The sequence below is a fragment of the Diabrotica virgifera genome, chromosome 2, assembly GCF_917563875.1.
Source record: "Diabrotica virgifera virgifera chromosome 2, PGI_DIABVI_V3a".
NCBI lineage: Eukaryota > Metazoa > Arthropoda > Insecta > Coleoptera > Chrysomelidae > Diabrotica > Diabrotica virgifera.
In genome coordinates, this window is record NC_065444.1 from 59,969,227 (window position 1) to 59,981,251 (window position 12,025).

Here is a 12,025-nt window from a genome sequence, read left to right on the forward strand (position 1 = left end):
AACAACAATGGCAGATGACTAAACATAAATACCAAAACAAAATCCGTTTTGGCTATGATCTAGTAGTCCTCATTAGTGCATAATGATAAAAATCTTTTCGGATCCAATTGCCATTTGTAACAAGGTAATTTTGCCATTATTCGAATTGTTTCAAAAGAAAAATGAGGCTAAACCAATATTTTATTGTTGAGAACAATAGGTCTATAACAATATCGGTACTTCCTTTTGAAAAGTGCAACAAATCATCCTAGATTACGTTAAATTATTTTGAAATGATATGCACGGAATCGAATTTCATGCAGATTGAGTTGTTAAGTATGTAAACAAATTAGATTGTTATTGGAAATGCAATAAAGTGCAACGAGGATGAGTCATCAATTACTTTAAAAAGGAAAAACAGTATTTGCTTTTTTTGTAATAGACCGTCGGATTTCAGTAAAAGTTCAGACACGATGTTATCCCTTATACATAGTAGGGGAGGCATGCAAGGATTCTTTTGCGGTTACTATAGCGTTACGGGGACCTATTGGGTTGTAAAGATTAGGTCCTAAAACAAAAAACAGTTAAATTAAGTCTTCCATTTTAGTGGGGACTTTCCATTTTGTAATTTAATTTTCCATTTCCAACAATCGCTTTTTCCGATTATAGCGCCATCTATCCATAATTAAAAAATGTCTCGAATAAAAGTTACTTATTTTTACGTAAGGAATCCATATTATTCTGAAGCTATTTCTTTTGTGGCATTTATGTAATTTATTATTCTAAATGGGAAATAAGCCACAATTTAACTTAAAAAATGATTTTATTGACGTTTCGACTTCCAATTCAGACGTCGTTATCAAAATACAAAATATTACTAAAGTAAACAAAAATGTTGTTGCTTAGTAAAAAAATTCTTCTAATAATTTAATTTAATCTGACTCATTAATATTGGCAATTCAGACATATATTATATGTACATTTTAAAGTAGAAGACTTTAAAATGATATTGTCATATATTTATGGGTTGCGTTCCTGGGACGACTTTATTGAAAGATAGTTCATTCGAGTACAAGAAATCAACTTTAACTCAAGAATATCCATCACAAAAAAGTCATTAACATTGTCTTTAAAAAGACAACCACATGCAATGGTGACAGTAAAAATTCTGGGTTTTTTCCTTGTGATTTACTATGGAATCACTAATACGAGAATTTTACTGTCACCATTGCATGTGGTTGTCTTTTTAAAGACAAATCACATGCTATGACTTTTTTTGTGACGAATATTCTTGAGTTAAAGTTGATTTCATGTAATCGAATGAACTATCTTTCAATAAAGTCGTCCCAGGAACGCAACTCATAAATATTGGCAATATCATTTTAAAGTCTTCTACTTTAAAATATATAATATATGTCTGAATTGCCGATATGAATGAGTCAGATTAAATTAAATTATTAGAAGATTTTTTTCTACTAAGCAACAACATTTTTGTTTATATATATATATATATATATATATATATATATATATATATATATATATAAAGGGTTGTCTACAGCTAATGCCGTTTCCCTTCCGTCAGCCAGGACTTCCATTTTTTTCGATCTTCCCAGTCTCCGTCTTCCAATCCTTTCTTAGACATGGCTTCGTTGACTTCATTTTTCCAAGATCTTCTAGGTCGTCCTCTTCTTCTCGTTCCTCTTGGGCTCCATTCTGCAACCTTGTTTATCCAAGTGTTTTCTGCTCTGCGTACGTGGCCGTACCATTTCAGTCTTCTCTCGTCTATATATTGCAGGGCATCTTTTTCCACTTGCATTCTTCTCCTTATCTCCTCATTTGTTATTCTGTCTCTTCTGGTGAGACCACAGCATCTTCTCGGTTGCCAGAATGCTTTTTTGGGTTTTTTTGTTTATGACCCAAATTTCTGCGGCATATGTCATGATGCTTCTTACTATTGTTTGGTATATCATTCTTTTTGTTTTTCCCTTGATGTTTTTATTCCAGATTACATTATGGAGTTGTCTGATGCAAGATCTTGTTTGTCCCAATCTACTTTTTATTTCTGCTTCTGTTGTTCCGCTTTTCGACATTATAAAGCCCAAATATTTAAAATTCTTCGTTCCTTTTATTTCAACTTGTTCTTCTACTTCTAAGTTTTTTACGTATTCTTCCGATATTACTAAGTATTCCGTTTTCTTCATATTTATTTCCAGGCCCACCTTTTTGTATTCCTCTTTTAGTTTTCTTACCATGTAACTGATATCCTCTTCATCTTGAGCCATCACCACCTGATCGTCTGCGAAACACAATGTGTAGAGATAATCGTCCCTTATCGGTATTCCCATACCCCTACACTTTGTCTTCCAAGTTGTTAGTGCGTGTTCTAAAAATATTTTAAATAGAGTCGGTGACGTTGGGCATCCCTGTAGTAATCCTTTTGTTGTTTTGAAGTTAGCAACTACCTTGTTTCCGATTTTTATATTTACTTCATTTCCACTGTACATGTTTTTGATTGCTTGTGTTAGGTTAGGTGGTATCCCTATTTTAGTCATTGCTTGGTACAGTTCTTTCCTTGGCACGGTGTCGTATGCCTTCCTAAGGTCTATAAACGCCATGTGTACATCTTTGTTCTTAGCTCTTTTTTTCTCTATTGTCTGTTGTATTGTATGGATATGATCTAGACATGATTTCCCTGCTGTAAAACCTGCTTGTTCTTCTCCGATTTTACCTTCTATATTTTTCTCTATTTTGTTCCTGAGGATCCTGCCATACAGTCTTCCCATTGTAGCGATGACGCTTATCCCCCTGTAATTTTCGCAATCTTTTCTGTTACCTTTTTTGTATATCGATGTTATGTAGGCTTGCTGCCATTGTTTAGGGATGTCCTCTCCATTTATTGCTCTTTCCATGATTCGGCATATCATTCTTCTTAATTTCTGTGTTCCGTATTTGATTAGTTCCGCCACAATTCCTCCTGGTCCTCCAGCTTTATTGTTCTTCATGGAATTTATTGCTTCTTTCATCTCTTTGTCTGTTATGACTATTTTTTCTTCCTCTGTGGTCATTATTTTTTGTTCGTCTCCATCGATGCTGAATTCTGGTCTTTGCTCTATCAGTAGATTTTTATAGTGGTTCTCCCACTCGTCGTCTGGTATGTATTGTATAAAAGTTATCTCTTTCCTGTTAGTTCGTAATGATTTCACAATTTTCCAGGCTTCTGAACTTCTTGTTCCTCCCATATTCTGTTCTATACTTCTACATGACCTTTCCCATTGTTCATTTTTTTCTTTCGTTGTAATAGCCCTAACTTCTCTGTTCTTATCTCTATATTTACGGAGGTCTTGTGGATCTTTTGTGCTTAGGTATTTATGGTATAGTTCTTTTTTTTTCTTTTATTTTCTCTAAGGTGTCTTCGTGGAATTCCCATTTGTAATTTTTATCTCTTGTATTTTCTATTTCTCCTAGCGCTTCCAGACCTGCTTGTATTATGCTGTCTCTTATGTGTTCGTATGTACTGTTGATATTCTCCTCAAAACGAAATTCCACTAGCTTCTGATCTAATCTTCTTTGGTACAAGTTTCTTATGGAGTCGTCCTGAAGTAAGTGTATCTTCAGTCTTTTTTCTGTTGGTAATTCTTTATATGGTTCTTGGTTACTCTGTGCACTTTGGTGTACCCATGGTAGTTCTAATCTTGCTATCAGTAGTCTATTGTCGCTGCCGCATTCTGCTCCTCTTTGTACTCTTACGTCTCTTATTCGCACTGTGGTTTCTTTCTTCAGTATGACGTAATCTATTATCGACTTAAGATTTCTTGTTTCTTGAGTCCATGTGTACTTGTGAATGTCTTTATGTTCAAAAAATCCGTTGGTGGTTCTGAGGCCGTTCATCTCACATAGTTCTGTAAGTCTTTTTAAGATTTTTGTTTAACTTTAGTAATATTTTGATAACGTCCGAGTTGAAAGTCGAAACGCCAATAATAGTACATTGTTTACCGGGTAGGAAAAGCTTAACATTCCTGGACGACTGTGAAGATTGCTAAGTCGAGGCGCAAGCCGAGACTTAGCAACACAGAGTCCAGGAATGTGGCTTTTCCTACGAGGTAAACATACTATTTTTCCGCAAATCGTTTAAAATTCGACAGATATTGATTGATTTAAAAAAAACGCGATAATTTTATTCCCAAATAAATGGTGCTTTGAAATTCCTAATAAAATTACTTGGGTTACTATGGAAACGTATTGAGGTTGAATTGTCAAACTTGACAATGTTTTCTATCATTTATGTAGAACACTAACAACTGTACGGAAATATCATTTTCTTACAGTAAGGAAATGACATTTCCTTACAGTAAGGAAGTCCTGACTTTTTCTTCAAGAAATTTTGACAGGAATGTCAAAATTTCCTGGCGATTTGCGGAAAATTCATTTTTTAAGTCAAATTGTGGCTTATTTCCCATTTAGAATAATAAATTAAGGAATCCATATTAGGGGAGTGCATATAGATTTTCACTTCGGAAAAAATCAAACAAGATAGAACTTTTTGTAATTTCATTAAAAAATGTTTAATAAACAACATATCAAAAAGTTCTACTCGAGAAGTGGGTGCTTCATTTTTTATTAAACAAATGAACTACGAAATTAAAAGGTTTTTTTTAAATAACTCCGAAAATATAAATATTAGAAAAAAACTGACTTGACCATTGAAAAATTAAGAAAATTTTACAAAAAAAACCTTATAATATGTATAAAGATTTTTCTAAAATTAAATCTGCAGCTTCTATAATTTTTTATTTATAACGCTAAAGTCACCCTTCTCACAAACATTGGCGCACTGTAAACTAGCGTACGGCGAAGTGCACGGTTGAGTTATTTTAATGTAATTCTTTAACTAGTGTATTAAATGAAATTTTACAAACTGAACATGAAAGAAGAATAATTATGCTATCTTATGGTTATACTAAAAAGAAATAAAATGTATGGGCATAAGTATGGTGGGGGCGGAAATTGAGCCTTGCTTGAATTTTGTTAAAAAATGATATAAAAATGTGTAACTAATACAATTTTTCTTATAAAACCCTCAATTTTGCACAACTTACCTTTCAAGCATCTTACTAAATGATGTTTCATTCCACAAAATCTCATAAATTTAATTCAAATGATATGGCGTCTCAAAAAATGTAATTTTTGAAATCTTCGTAGTTTTATAGAATTTCCACCACTTTAAGACGGTATTACTCAAGTTTGAACAGATCTATTACAGTTTTATAAGTGCTTTTTTAAAGCTTAGGATGTAATCTTTAAAATGCACTAAATTATTTTACTTTAGAAATGAAATAGACTATTTCTTTTTGAGAAAATTAAAAAAGATAACAAAAATGTAATACAAAAACCGAAAATTATCAGCTAAAAAAATGTTTCTACAAAGTGATCTAAACTTTTTTCTGTAAAACTTACCTAAAATACATTTAATAATAATCTTCAACAATAATAAATGTTCAGCAATAAACAATTTTTTAGCTCTTATACAGTATGTCTGCGTAACTTGGAACCTATTGATAACTTTTTTATTATCAGTTTTACGAAAAAAGTTATTCTTTATAAAATACTCTGCATCGTATATAATCTAAGATGCAATCATCAACTATCAAATTTAATTAATTTTATACGAGGTATGTCAAAAATATGGATTTCACTAAAGAGTAAAATACCGTTACGTTTCACAATATCGAAAATTGTTATTAAGAAAAGTTGTTTGGAATTAAAAAATTTGTTTTAGTGTTCAATTACATCCTTCTAATTAAAATATTGTGAATAATAAAGGCACTTAACTCTTAAGAAAAATTCATATTTTTTACATACCTTGTACACAATTAAAAAAGTTTGATATCTGATGGTTGTATCTTAGATTTTAGACAAGGAAGAGCATTTTATGAAGAATAACTTTTTTTTCATTATAATAAAATAGTTATCATAATTGTAATAAAATGATGATGAGTATCCGTAATTTGAGAAAAAATGGAAAAGAATTTTGTCGATTAGAATGATGTAATTGTATATTTAAACATAGTTTTTAATTTCAAAAAACTTTTCATAATAGCATTTTTTGATATTCTGGAATATAAAGGTACTTTACTCTTTAACGAAATTCATATTTTTGGCATAACTCGTATAAAATTGATAAAATCTGATGTCTGATGGTTGAGTCTCAGATTTTTGACTATCCAGAGCATTTTATGAAGAATAACTTTTTTTCGTAAAATTGATAATAAAAAAGTTTTCCATGTGGTTCTTAGCTACGCAGACATACTGTATAAGAGCTTCTGTATAAGAATTTTCAAATTGCAATGCCACATTCGGATTCAGCATAATCAAAAACAAAATAGAAACATATTTGATCAAAGTAAAATGATGAATTTAACGATATTTTTAAAATTATTTATACAAAACAATTGATATTGTTTAAACAATTAATAAACAATTAGCGGCCAAATCTGCGAGTAGAACTTTTTACTTTAACGTGTATATAAACTAATAAAAAAAGTTTTAGAAAAATATAAGCTTGTTTGAATTTTTCCGAGACAATGCATGTTTTCGTTCTAATTGCACTCCCCTATATCTGCAATAAAAAATGGGGGCTCCTATTAAGATTTTAAAGTAACCCTCAACCTTACCTCCGTGGGAGTCGTATTTGGTGTCATTCCATAGATTTTTCAAAAGTAATGAATACGTGTATTTTTAAATTTTTCGATCTAATGTTCATTTCTCGAAATATTGCGGGTCCTATTTAAAATTTACCCCCCACCCCTCTCAGTAGGGGTAGTGTTTCGTATCATTCGATAGATTTTTGAAAAATATTGAACACGTATTTTTTAGTTTTTCGATCTGACGTTCATTTCGCGAAATATTCCTTTTTTTTTGTGAAACTTTGTGACTCACCCATTTCCTTACGCCCCGCTCAAATCTTCAGATTTTTTAAATATACACTGTTCTGCATGTACTTAACTTACCTTATCTTAATCTGATGATTTCGAGTTTTTCCAAGGATAGATTTTTTTTCGGGCCCCCCTTAGCGAACTCCCCTGTATTAAGAGCCAATATATGGCAGGGGTACATTTACAGGTTACAAGGTCTCTCCCAATGTGATTTTATGACGCGCTCGAGTAACTGCAAAAATCCCCGCTTGAACTGAAATCATTCTTGAAAAACTTTGAGATTACTGAAATATCAAATCTTTCTTTGGGGTTTCTAAAGGCGGGTTCTCACTTGTCAGTTTCGCTGACGCAGTCTAACTGATTCAGTGATACTGAACAAATAATGAACATGAGAACACATTTTCATTTTAAATGATCAGTACATTCATACTTTCAGTTAAAGTGAAAACCAATTCTACTTTTTATCATTTTGGACTGATCATGATCGCATAATGAATAAAAATTGAAGCGCGAGAACATACATTTTTGTGATTCGTTCGGTGTGGCAAGTTTTGAGAGCAATTTTTTGCAGAATCTTCCAAAGATAAATCTTTCAATATAGTTTCACTAGTACCCCATATAATTCTGTGAAATATCCAGGATCTGGCCCACGACGTTTTGTTCTCTTTTGATTCACTAGAATGTTCTGTAATTCATTTACTAATTAGGTATTGTAAACATACTTCGCGAACAGCTGGTCTCAATTTGTTTAACCATTTTCATTACCACGATATCAAACGTTTGGATTAGCTACGTACTGAATGTAGCAAAACATGAAACGTGTGATTGCAAACGTCGCTTTTTATTTTTCATTATTAATGAATCAGTCAGACAGCGTCAGCGAAACTGAAAAGTGAGAACCCGCCTTTAGAGAAATCTGCGTGAAAATTGAATTTTCTTTTGAAAAGAAAAAATTGCATGTGCTCCTACGATTTTCATCCGTCATGTTACGAATCGATAGAGGAGTATGGATTCTATTTTTAAAAGTTTTGGCTAAGGGCTACTGGTGCCCTATGAGTATTAAAATTATGCCCTAAACGACATGTAATGTAAATTGCTGTGTCCGTGATTTTCTCTGTCATGCCACTTGAAAGTGTTAGTTTTTATGATAAGGAACCTCTGCAAAAAGGCGTAATGGCAAATCGTATAAAAGAAAAAATTTACCTTTGAGAAGTTGCGGAAAATAAAGAAAATTCTATTTTCAGAAAAACGCGCCCTTCTTCAATTTGCTTATCTCATATGACATTTTCAGTAGGTACACAAAAAGCCATAAAGGATAAAATCGTGGTTGAACTTTGTATTTAAATCCGACTGTCTATAAATATATATTTCTCCCGTTCAAAATTTTAAATTGGTAATATAAAGTAACATAATTTGTATGTTATCTTCTTCCTACTATAGTCCAGGGAAATACAGATTTTCTGAGGACACTCAAATATCCAGGTAGCTGACTACATTTTTAGTTATTGTAGACATGTAGACCTATAGGAAGAAAACCTACCTGTTTACTGCCTAGAGTTCGCGTCCGTTTTTTAATTATTAATAATTTAGTGCAAACAACGCCATTATTTCAATATTTTGCACCTTATTCAAAATCTAATTAGTTGACATAAAATTACAAAATTGAGTCTTTTAGAACATTGAAAAATCTTCAAAATACCGATTTTTGAATATTAAAAGTTGATTTGCTGCTTCGCATATTTCAAAATAAATGAAAATCGATATTTGTTAATAGCTTTTACTAAAGGGTACCCCCCGTTAAGATAGGCAAAATGCCCTCACTCTCATAATTCAATTTTTTTAATTTTTTTTACGTTCTGTGCAATTAAAAAATGAGATAAAGCGGATTTTTAGCTCGCCACCCCCCAGACCCCTCCACCCACAGCCAAAAACGTAGATTTTTAGATTTAATTTTTTTTAGTTGGGTTGTAATTGATTTCAAAATTTCAAAAAATTCACACGTGTAGCTAAGGCTTTTACAAAACATGTCCATTTTTTATGGACCCTAAGGTCGAGTGTACATAACCTCAAATTTTTTTTAACTTTTTTAAAACCTATAACTTTTTTTTGGAGGGGGCTGCAGGTCCAATTTGCATTTTGTGTATTTTATCAAAAGCTATCTCCCTGATTTTTTTCAGATTTTTCCGTCAGGTGCGCCATCTTGAAAAATCCGAAAAACTGTTTTTTTAGGGGGGTTTTGGGGATTTTCTCCATTTTATAGACTGCAACATAAATCAACTCAAGGTTTTGTTAATATATTATGTATAATTTGAAATAACTGAGTATATTAGGATATTCAAAAATTGGGCGAAACACTTTTAAACCCCCCAAAAACCATGTTTGTTTAAAGTTTGGTAAGGATTTTTCCGGGTCTAATTATATTTTTTGAGGTCGATACAGCCTGAATTTTTTTTTATTTTTTTACGTTCTATATGATTTAAAAAAATTGGGACTCACCGCAATTTTAGCCCACTTCCCCTATTCCCCCTCCCCCACAGCAATGTCAATTTTTCGATTTTATTTTTTTTAAGTTGGTTTGCAATTAAATTATAAATGTTGTTCTGAAGCTATTTCTTTGTGGCATTTTTGTAATTAACTATTCTAAATGGGAAATAAGCCACAATTTAACTAAAAAATGATTTTATTTTCCATCTGTAATGCGATAGAGAGAATTCGATAATCTGTGACGCACTGAAAAAATTGTTTGGGACGATCTATATAAATAAGTCAGATTAAATTAAATTATTAGAAGATTTTTTTACCAAACAACATTTTTGTTTTATTAATATTTTGTATTTTGACAACGACGTCCGTGGTGGACGTCGAAACGTTAATAAAATCATTTTTTAGTTAAATTGTGGCTTATTTCGCATTTAGAATAGTAATTATTAAATTATAAATTACAAAAAATTCACACGCACAGCTGAGGCTTTTACAGAACATCTATTTTTATGGACCCGAAGGTCGAGTGTACATATTATAACCTCATTTTTTTTTGTTTTTTAATAGGTACGTATAACTTTTTTTGGCGATGGCTGCTAATTTTTTGTGTGTTTTGTGTATTTTACAAAACAATCTACGTTTGGCTCATAATGCAAATAGTCCACGCTGTATGCTTGTCCCGTTAGGTAAATTATTCCGATTAATTTTTTTGCGCAAACTTACTCAAAAACAGGTCCTTATAACAAATCCACAAGGTGCCAGGCAGTACTGCGGTCGGAAAATTGTTTAAACATTTTTTTAAACGAATTCAAAAAATAAATTTTTTCACTTCGGACAAATTTGTTTTAGATTCTCTGGACCAAGCTGAGCAAAAAGGGTATCCTGTGATTTTTCTATAAAATTGACTGTTGTCGAGTTACATATGCAATTTCAAATTTGAAAAACGCGAAAATGGCCATTTTCAAGGCTTAATAACTCGATTAAAAATTATTATTATGAAAGTCATAAAGTGACCAACTCAAAGTTTAAAGCCCCCCCTGCAATAGCCTAAAGAAATTTTTGTCATTATTTTATTACTAACTATTATTTTTAATAATTAAAAATGAGCGCTAAACATGTATTGAAGCGGCCGTCCGCGAGAGAGAGATGTACATGTACAATATTCATTGGACGTTTTAAAAAAATATCAATTGGAAGTCAAAAATACGTTTTAAAAAAATAAAAAAGGAACTTTGAGGTTATATGTATTGTACACTCGACCTACACGGGTCTATAAAAATAGATATGTTTTGTAGAAGCCTCATAAAAATTTTAAATTAATTGCAACTTTAAACAAAAAAAAAAATAGAAAAATTGACGTTTTGTGGGGGTAGGGCGAGGGGGTGGTGGGCTAAAAATGCGATTAGTCTTATTTTTTAATCACATATAACGTAAAAAAATGAAAAAAAAATATTCAGGCTGTATCGATCTCAAAAAATATCATTAAGCCCACAAAAACCCTTACATAACTTAAAAATATATGGTTTTTGGGGGGTTTAAAGGTGTTTTGCCCAATTTTTGATAATCCTAAAATACTCATTTATTTCAAATTATACATAATCTATTAAGAAAACCTTGAGTTGATCTATGTTGCAGTCTATAAAATGGAGAAAATCCCTAAAAACCCCCTAAAAAAACAGTTTTCCGGATTTTTCAAGATGGCGCACCTGACGAAAAAATCTGAAAAAAATCAGGGAGATATCTTTTGATAAAATACACAAAATTCAAAAAAATTGGACCTGCAGCCCCCTCCAAAAAAAAGTTATAGGTTTTAAAAAAGTTAAAAAAAAATTTGAGGTTATGTACACTCGACCTTAGGGTCCATAAAAAATGGACATGTTTTGTAAAAGCCTCAGCTACACGGGTGAATTTTTTGAAATTTTTAAATCAATTACAACCCAAATAAAAAAAATTAAATCTAAAAATCTACGTTTTTGGCTGTGGGGGGAGGAGTAAGGGGGGTGGCGAGCTAAAAATCCGCGTTATCTCATTTTTTAATTACAGAAAACGTAAAAAAATTTAAAAAATTGAATTTTGAGAGTGAGGGCATTTTGCCTATCTTAACGGGGGGTACCCTTTAACTTAGAATTTTAGGGTTTAAGCCAAAATGTATTTTGGTAGGTACTTAACAAATTCTCAAAATTTAAGACTGATCCATTAATAAGTTTAAAAGTTATTCTATTTGTTTATCCCAGCGACATTTATTTTGCAATAACATAAAACAGAAAATAATGAATATAAGGCAATTCTGAGTATGCCAAATGAAAGTAAAAGAGTGATAGTATCAAAATGTATTAAAAAAATAAATTAATATACTCAAAAAACCTAATGCCAAATTTTTGAAATTTTGTAGTTTATAAACAATTAGAATAACTTTAAAAATATTCTCCGTAGAAACAATATTTTTATATATTGGAAAGGCTAGTAATTTAACACGAAATTTCAAATAAAAAAAATTTAGCCTTGGTTCATTTGGAACAAAGTTAGCCATGTGTTTTTTTAATTCACAGCTAACTTGTTTATAATAATTAAGGAATCTCATTGATGCCATTTTAAAGAATGGGATTTGTATTTTTTGTTAAAGAATTTGC